The sequence below is a fragment of the Polyodon spathula genome, chromosome 4 (genome assembly GCF_017654505.1).
Source record: "Polyodon spathula isolate WHYD16114869_AA chromosome 4, ASM1765450v1, whole genome shotgun sequence".
NCBI lineage: Eukaryota > Metazoa > Chordata > Actinopteri > Acipenseriformes > Polyodontidae > Polyodon > Polyodon spathula.
Genome location: NC_054537.1, coordinates 23,425,455 through 23,435,181, shown reverse-complemented (window position 1 = coordinate 23,435,181; position 9,727 = coordinate 23,425,455). Strand labels below are relative to the sequence as shown.

General features: G+C 35.7%; 1 pseudogene; it reads left to right on the top strand.

Moving 5' to 3' along the window:
- Positions 1 to 948: 948 nt before the first annotated feature.
- On the top strand, positions 949 to 9,060 carry LOC121313906 (annotated as a pseudogene).
- Positions 9,061 to 9,727: the final 667 nt, after the last annotated feature.

Genomic DNA, 9,727 nt, shown 5'->3' with positions numbered 1-9,727 from the left:
GTTTCACATACCATGACTTAGCAATGGTCTTAGACATGGATGTTGTCTACATATGATCTTTAATTTCTGAACAAGTAAAATCTTGGTGAAGGTTATGTTCTCAACTTAAGGCTGGTTCATACTTCAGACAGTCATCATTTCTGGTCGGAGTCGAGGGTCTCTGACCCTGTGTGACGGGTTGCAATTACATCATCCACATTTATGCAGCGTGTGTCTTTTTTGGAAAGTCGTACAGACTTTTATCATCTATTGCAACCTGAAATTGCATGGGGTTGGATGATGCTGAAAAATGTCTACATTTGGTTCACAGTCGTACTCTGGTAACCATCATGGAGCAAGACTTTGAGTACCTTTTAATAGAATAAGTTTGTAAACAACCACATCATAACCCCTCACTTAAAGAATATAGAGATGCCCAAATTATAAAAACAGCGGTGATGTGTATTATTCAGAAAGAAATAGAAAAGGAATGGAGAGAAAAGCCTGTGGCCTTGCTGGGAATTGCCAGTTGCTATGTACAGTGTGAGTGCAAGTCTTTCTGCAGCCGTCACTGCATCCCATGTGTATTTTTACATTGAAGCAGTAGTCTCAGTCTGTTTATCAGATCATCAAACCTTTCACCTGTCATTCTAAAATACCTCAAATATTTCTCACTGTCATATACCCGCATTGCTCTAATTAATGTATAAAATTCTCCATTTTGGATTCTCTGTTGGTTGAGAGGATGGATAAACCAACAACGTCACTGCACAAGAGGTACAAACTCAGCCTATCTCTTAAAATGTCAATTTTTCCATTTACGAATCCAGTCTGTATTTAAAGTATTAATGACAGATGCTCAGTCAAAAGGGCTGCAACATGGTGCTTCCTTCGTACAGCAAATAATGACGCTGCATAGCTTTTATAGCTGTCTGTGCCTGACGTATCGCATTCATCTGCGATAGAAGTATGAACCAGCCTCAATCTTTAAAGAGTAAGTAACTTAATTCTATTTTAACAGTTTACTTTCTTTAACCCGTTTATAATATATATATATATATATATATATATATATATATATATATATATATATATATATATATATATATATATTTTTTTTTTTCTGCATGACCTGAAAACTACTATAACCTAAATATCAGATACTAAATGTTACACATTTTGGGATTGTAACAAAAAAAAAAATGTCCAATTCAGGTCTTCAGAAACTCTCTATTCAAAAGGAAAAGGCCTATTTAATTTATTTAGACTTGGCTCTGGCAGTCTTGCAGACTGAAAAATATCTCACTTTTTTTTTACTAAGTTTATGCAGTTTATTTAAGTGAGTTGTGAGATTGCACTGACATCTTATAATAAATCAATAGTCTGAATCTGTCAGCGTGACTAACATACTAATAATTAGACAAGCATGAATAAATAATTATGCTTCTGGTTTTAGTTGCTGTGTCCCTTTCATGACAAATTATACAGTAGGTATTATCATTAATTATTTTCTTTTTTCTTTAAGGTAAATACATGACTTTTATAATGGCCCCACTATATACATCTGTGATTAAGCATGGGAAACAGTTAAGCTTCCATGAATTTTCAGACCAAGCTGCATCTGTACCATTTGGCTACCCCTGCATCAGATCCCAAATTCCCTGGGATGGATGAGCACATCCAGAGGGCCTACCAGCATCTACAGGGTGACAGTCTGACATCCCTCACTAAAAGCATGATGAAGAACTTAATACAGCAAGACTACTTGAACATAACGAGAATGGAGAACATGCATTATTTCTGTAAAAAGATCACATTTGAAGCCACTTTCTTATCTTTGTTTGGAAAGCTAGTCCATGCTAACAGACACCTAGGTATGGATGGATTGAGAGAGAGGTTGAATGCAGAGTTCCCATTGTTAATTATGAGAATCCCCATCTCTTTACTTGGAGAAACCAAAATTATTCGGGATTACCTAATCAATGTATTTCTGCTGCACACAATGTGTAGTGGTTGGACCAGTATACGCAGAACTAAGATTTCTGAGCAGTATGAACTACTTGTGGACCTTGCCATAACTAGTAAGGCTTATAATATAGCTAAACCTGTTTGCCATATTCACCAAATATGGTTAGCTAATGGAAGGTGTAGTTCTGTGACCTTGAGACATTTTCCATTCCCCTTAATTGACTAATGATGTTTTTACCCTGCAACAACCCTTTTAGATAATTGAAATCTCTTTTCCCTTATATCCTTTTTTGCTGAGGTGGTAAAACAAGATACTTAATGGTGATAATGAGAAAGATTACACCAGTGCGGCATTTGCACCCCTCCCATCAGCCCTCCACCCCCACCCCCCATCACCTTCCTCCCAGAAAACATTACATTTAAACCGTCCTCATTAAGCAGAAAATTAGACTTCAGAAGCCTTTTGGTCCTCATTAGCATGCACTGATCCTTGGCTGGGTCTGTGTCCTAACATCTTTTAATTAGCACACTGCAAATCTAATCAGTGTAATAAACGCTATTAATCTTCCTTTTCACTTATTTCTCCCAGCACATCATTTTGCCATTCTGTGTGCCTCTGTTGGAAACACAGTTCCGGCCTCATTCTGGGCCATGTACTACTTAGTGATGCACCCAGAAGCCCTAGCAGTGGTGCATGGCGAAATCGACCTTGTTCTCTCGTTAACAGGTCAAGTAGCAAGTGCTGGACACAGCATTGCCCTCACTAGAGAACAATTAGACAGTCTGGTTTTTGGTAAAAAGAAATTCTATCAATTACTTGAAAAAAATAAGCATGGACTGCAGTTTCATAACTGAACTTGTATATTCACATGGGAAATATTTGAAAGTGGATTTTGTCTCTCTTGATTTGTTAAGCATCCACACAAAACATTGTAAAGGATATACTGTTTCTTGGAGCTGCGTGATTCAGTTTAATATTTTGCATGTACATTTGTCATAAGATGTTCCCCCATGTAGGGGGTTGGAATTCAGTCTTAAAAATGAGCTTTATTTCCATATTGTATGGTGAGATTTAATCCAATTTATGGTGTACTTAAATTGTACTCGTTCTATGGTATTATTAAGGTATGTAAAAAGTTCGATACTTGCAGTTAAGTGTAGATATATCTAATTAAACCTCAGATAGTACCAGACCTGTTTTCAAAACATATATATATATATATAATATATATATATATATATATATATATATATATATATATATATATATATATATATATATATATACATACACATTTCAGAATGAATGAATGAGCATGGTGTGGAAAATGTATGGAATTATTTTATAGCTACGATCACCTTATCTTATGTTAACATAAGATTTTTTTTTTTTTTTTTTTGTGATACTTTTGCTATTGCCATGTTGAGGGGATGTCTGTGTCTAGTAGTTTGTCAGGGAAATAACTTAAGGAGATATATTTAAGGATTAAACCTACCCTGTAGTGTGAATGTAGGTCACACAGGCATTACTTTGTGTGGTACATATATACTGCATTATTCTTAAAATCTCTCATTTCTGTTTGTGACAAACTTTTAGTAATTTGCTTAATCTATTAGCGTTAATTGATATACTGTTTTTAATGTGCAGTAAACTCTCACTAATCCAAATGCAAATTGGAACTGGGGCTTGTTGAGATTAGGGATTTGTTTTGCATGCTGAAAATTGCCTACTCTGTGCTTTTATGTTTTTTTATATACTTATAATCTATCATAAAAACTGGAGCAACTCTGTGAATAAAAGTAGAAAGAGCTGTAAATGTTTTACACACTTATCCTTGAATTACAGTGTGAAGTTTGGTTTAATCAGTTGATCATTTCGAACTACTGGGGTTTGGATTGGTGAGGTTCTGTAAAAAATGAATGTACTGTAAAAAAACAAAACAAAACCAAAAACGCTGCCATTTCAGATCATTTAAAACAGTTATTTCCAAGTATGCATTTTGTGTGTACTAATAGTTTGTAATGACCTTTTTATTTCTTCCAGTCCCCTGTTGTGACTTTTGATTGACAGCCCACTGTTTGGTGACCATGTTGTGTTTCAGCTGACAAGACTTTTCATTTTAACTCAATTTGCCTGCCTATCACAGGGATGGTGGCGGGCCATGCTCAAGTCACTAAGCTGTGCCTCTGCAGCTCGCTCCATTTCTCATTAGAACACATTTATTCAATGGAAATTGGAAGACAAGTGCTTGGAGGCATGTGAACAGAGTATAGTACATTGAGATTAAAGATTAAATATTTATAAGTATATTGGAGAAGTTTAAGGAAATCTAAAGTGAATTGACTTCAGCTTGGGTGGAGACAGGGACTGGCGGCGGTCTTGCTTAGATGTGCTGCATGGAACCCCTTTTGTACATACTGTATTTATATTATTTGGTTATTTTAAGGTTTAAAAGGTTGTAGCTTCCATTTTTTTTGTACAGTAACAGAAATTCTCTTAGCTTTTTTACAAAACTTCTTTTTTTTTTCACAAACAGACTGTGAAAGCAATCTCTTACAGACAAATGCACTCGGCTTTACTCTGATTGCAGATACAATTATATACCCTGTGTTACTACTACTCCCTTTGGCAACATCGTATATGTATTATTATAACTTATCACAAGCATCCCTCCCTCCAGGATAAAGCTCCCTGTGATGAAAATGTTGGGTGGCAATAGGTCTGTTTCTACATATTGTTATTTGTATAAACAATTGCTTTTTTGTCTTAATCATTTTCTAAAAATGCACACTGTAGACCCAGACTCTTGATCCCAAAATATATTATATTTCTTCTTCTTCTTCTTCTTCTTCTTCTTCTTCTTCTTCTTCTTCTTCCAGATTTTAATAACAGATCCAGTAGTAGTAACCAGGACAGTTTACTTTACCTAAATTACAGACGTTCATAAGGAACACATTCCAATGTGTCAGCTTTGGACATAACCCTGTAAGGGCAATTGTCTATAAATGTACAGTTTATATATATATATATATATATATATATAACATTTTCAGTGGTATTTCAGTCCAACCGTTATTTACCATTATGAATCTCATCCCAGCAGCATTAATGAAAAATAAATATGAGCGTCCGTTTATGACAGCTATATAGTGACAATGTTCTGACTGTGCTTTATTCAGTCCTGATACCTTGCGGCTGAGCATCTGACGCTAATGAGAATGAGGGGAAAAAAAAACAGGGTCGTGTTTGTTTGCTTATCCCTTGGTATGCTTCAAATTGCCTTGTTTGCCCGGCACAAGCACAGAAACAGATGTTACTCTACTGCACCGGATAATAGAAGGCTTCCCATGTTACTAAGCTTGCCTGCCAGGAAAAAAAAAATGAATGGCTGTTTTCTCAAGTATATAAAACAGTTTTTTAGTGCATGAATTTCGATGTGCATTATCTGCATTTAAGAAAGTGGAGACCCTACTGGTCTATTCCCTCCATTTTGCTGAACATAAAGTGAATAATTGTCATCAGGGTCACTCAAAGCCGAAGTTAACCTCACCTCCCACATGTAGCTGGTACTGGATGGTAAAACACATTTGTCATTTATGATGTGACCGTGCAGCCATTATTGTGATTAACGTCTACATAAGAGATGCTTGCCCAATTGTCATCTGTGATACTGCAGCAGCCTCTCACTGTCACACAGCCAGAGAGAATGTCAACCAATAGGATGCAGCCATGTTTAGCGTGCTGCTGGATGAAGCGCCACAATTTCATAATTGTGCTTGTGGGATTTTTTGTTCATTTGTTTAATCAGATTTGCTAGGAATAAAGCAATGTGTAATATGTCACCTACCATATTGAATCCATGCCAGAACTGGAATTTCTTTCTTCACTGTGCTTGTTTTTGTGTACGCACAAGGCACAATGGGGGAGGGTAGACATTTCTTTATATGTATTTATTTATCTTTTTTTTTTTTTTTTTGTACACAGCAACGTTTCTTAGCCAGAAAGCTGCCAATTGAAATTTATCGTGTCAGGTGCCTTGTGGCTATGCGCAGTCTAGGACGCATTCTGGAAAGGTTCTTTTTTTGTGGGGGGGGTGGGCTTCATCACCAACAAAACCGATTTGACTCTGCCTGATTATAGTAACGAAGGCAGTCCAAAAGAATATGCACAGACTTACTGTACGTCACATTAAATCACCTCGCTGGACACACAAAGCTGACCGCAGCCTCATTTCTTTAGACAAATGCACGCTTAAGGAGAAACCTCCTGCGACAATGTGCCGAATGCCACTTTGTTTTCTTTGCACACCCCAGTAGATTTAATTGTCTCTGAAAGAACAGTTGTTGTTTTCTTTCTAATAAGTATGTTTATGTTGATAAATAAGTCCCACTTTTAGTGTCACTGTAACAATAGATTGTTACCGCACGTAACTGGCTTTATTGCTAGTGATTAGTATAGTAATGTGCTTTCATTTATAGGAAGAAAGCCTATTTCCTATTGTGTGTGTTTTTTTTGTTTTTTTTTCACAGCGATGATTATAAGGAATCAGTTTCTTATTGCTGAATCTTTATGTGCTGGTGGAAAAAAAAAAGTCAGTTTTGATTTCAAAGTAAATGTTGCAGCTCTAGACAGGAGCTACATGCTGATATGCATTCTATCAGAATGATTTATGCAAATTATGCACATTATTCCCGTAGGAATTTCTTCTGAAACTGCCAGGATAAATTGCCGGAAATTAGCCATAAAATTTTCAGCGCAGGGAGCACAAGGTGAAGGCCACAGGGAAAGCAAGGACATCGGGCTGCTAGAGCTAGTGAGCCTAGGGTGCTACCTGCAAATGTGAAAGGGCTTTTCCTGATACAGGCGAAAACAGATCTCTTTTATTTTGTCATTCCACCATATGTGTATTTTAATGGAAAAGCTGTGGAGTACATCTTTTGTTTAAATCTATAAAGCAAAGGAGGCAGCCTACTATCATGCAGTACTCATATTAAATTGTCTCTTGGCTGTGTAAAATAAAAGGCATCTATAGCTGTATTCCTTTGGATCTTTTAGTGCTATGACTTGTTTTCTCAGATAGACCACAGACCACTTGTATGTAAAACATTTTGTATGGAAGAAATGATCAGTGCTTGGTGCCTCATTAATGAAAGAGTGTATGGTTACTTTGTTAGTGCTTCCATTTCAAAACAAATTAAACAATAACTCTGATGGCTGACTGCTACATCATGTAAATACAGCTAATCACTCAAATGATAGTGGAATTTACATTGTGGACTGCAAGAAAGAAAATTATTAACGTATTTGGAATAGGCAGCAGTAATACCTTATCCTTTTTATTAACAAAAATGTAGGCAAAAACATATATATAATCCCTTGGTATGCTTATATTACTTATTGAAAATGACTTTTTATAATACGAATTAACTAAACACAAATTTCCTGTTAGTGTAAATTATTTCATTCATTTGCAATACATAAAAGTTCACTTACAACTGTATTTTCAATAAAAGTCTTTCAGTGATTCTGTATCTTCAATAACAACTGATAATATGCATGTGTTTTGGACGCTTGACCAAACGAATTATAGATGAGACCATTTTTTAATTTATTTTTTGATGCTCCCTTTGAAATTCGTATGAAGGAGAATTGACTGTATATTTGTTTTTATTGTAGGTAGTACAATAAATGAGAGTGTGTGCCTATCCTCAGCATCCATGAACATCCCAATAGCCCAGGAAGAGTTCATTCTTGGGTTTGGAGGGGATCGGTCTGTTACCATGAGAAAGGGAGATGTTGTTGCACTCTATACCCAGTTTGCACATGGATTCAGCGATTTTTGAAGATCCTGAGGTATGTACAGTATTCAGCTGCTGCTTTTTGAAATGTGCATCAGGCGTACTTAAAAAATGTAGGCCTTTTGTTGTTCTTCCTTCTGGAACAAATCTATTCTCTTTCTTCGCTGTCGGAAGGTCTTTTAGGTCAGAGGACTCACAGCTTGAATAGAAAAAAAATGGTGATGCTACTCACTGCTGCTTAGCTTCTGAACTGCATGTACTGTTACCTCAATCTGATCAATTGGTATAAACTTGTAATTGAGAGTCTATGACACTGCAACGTAGCTTGTGGGTAATTGTGTCATCTCCTTGCATTTCTTTTCTGAAGCCACAGTTAATGAATATCAAAGTCTGGAAATTAATCCACCCTGGCTCGATGTTAATGTAGCTTCAGAGGTTCGCCACCTGCATGCAAATGAAATGTGATTATACTCATCCTGCCCAGCTTCTTATGAACAACTAATGCAGTCACCAGTTAGCCTGCAAAATAAAATAAAGTTTACAGGGGATGCATACTATATAAAGATAAGTCTGTTATGTTGGATCATCAATGTTGTTTTTCATAACACTTGTTGAAATCACAATTTTGTTGGCCAGGGTAACCCTCTACCTGTGAAAAGATGATGAACATTAGAGTGTCTTTTCTAAACCAACAAACTTATTAAGCAGATTAGACACTAGGAAGTTTATTTTTTTCCATCTTCACTAAAAGTGATAACATGATTTATTACAAACAAAGTATTGTCACATCTATAAATGTATCTTTTTTTAAGCATACTGTTTAGTCTAAATGAAGTCACACCTCTAAATTCATAGATCCTAAGTACTTGATATGGTTTATATTCCCTAGTGTATTGCAAAATGTAAAATGTAAGTGCAATTTGTTTTTTCTCAATTTAAAAGGTTTTCAGGTTTGATTATTTTGTTGAAGATGGGAAGGCAAAGACCAGCTTCTATAAACATGGCAGAAACTGAAATTGTATCCAAGGCCATTTGGCTCAGGAGTGACAATGTCCCGGCAGGCATTTTACAATTAATGAAATAAAACAGTTCCTCACTCTGTTGATAGCACACTTTGACATTGAAATATTTCAGACCGAGGGACCAGTAAAGTCTGACCAAAGTCAGATAGGCCTCAGCATCCTTTTTCCTGACTCGGATATCCGTTTCTGTTACAAGCCAAGATACATAATATACACTTACTACATGCTTTTTACAGCACAGCAAATTAGACTTGCAACCTCACCATGGAAGCATTTCCTAATACATCGCTGAGAAGGGAAGACTTACAGTATAAGCTTCAATATAGTCTTCTATGGAAAACACGTGCAGCACGTACTGTTTTTGATACACAGTATATATTTAGTTCACTTAAAGCAATTTTTTATAAAATAATAATAATGTACTAGAACTCAAAGTAATGTATTCAGATTTAGACAAACAAAAGTAGTGGTCTTGGAACTGTACTGTTTGTTTACAGTCATACAGTCCATCAAGAAAGATGCACATAAATGATTGGGAACTGGCACTGTAGGGCATTGTAGAGCATATATACTTTGAAGTGTTTTTTTTTCACCTGTTCGTCTTTCTCCTTTTAAACTGTTTTTTTTTTTGTTTTTTTTTTTTTAATTTTGTTCAAGGTCAGCTAGTTGTCAAGTAACTTGAATAATAAGGTAGAGTGTAATAAAGTACAGTGTGTAAATATTAATGTATGAAAAAAAAATCAAGGTTATTTTTTAATTATCTAAACAATGTTTTTTTTTTTTTTTTTTTTTTTTTTTTTCTTCTTCCTTTGCTGAGATGAATACCACTGCAGTAAAACACTTAAACTGGCTCTGACACAGACTTCATGCCACTGTTTTTTTTTTTTTGTTGTCTTTTCTGATTTTAAAAAAGGGGTCAATAAATCACCACTGGAGGAAGACACCAGCAGGATTAATAG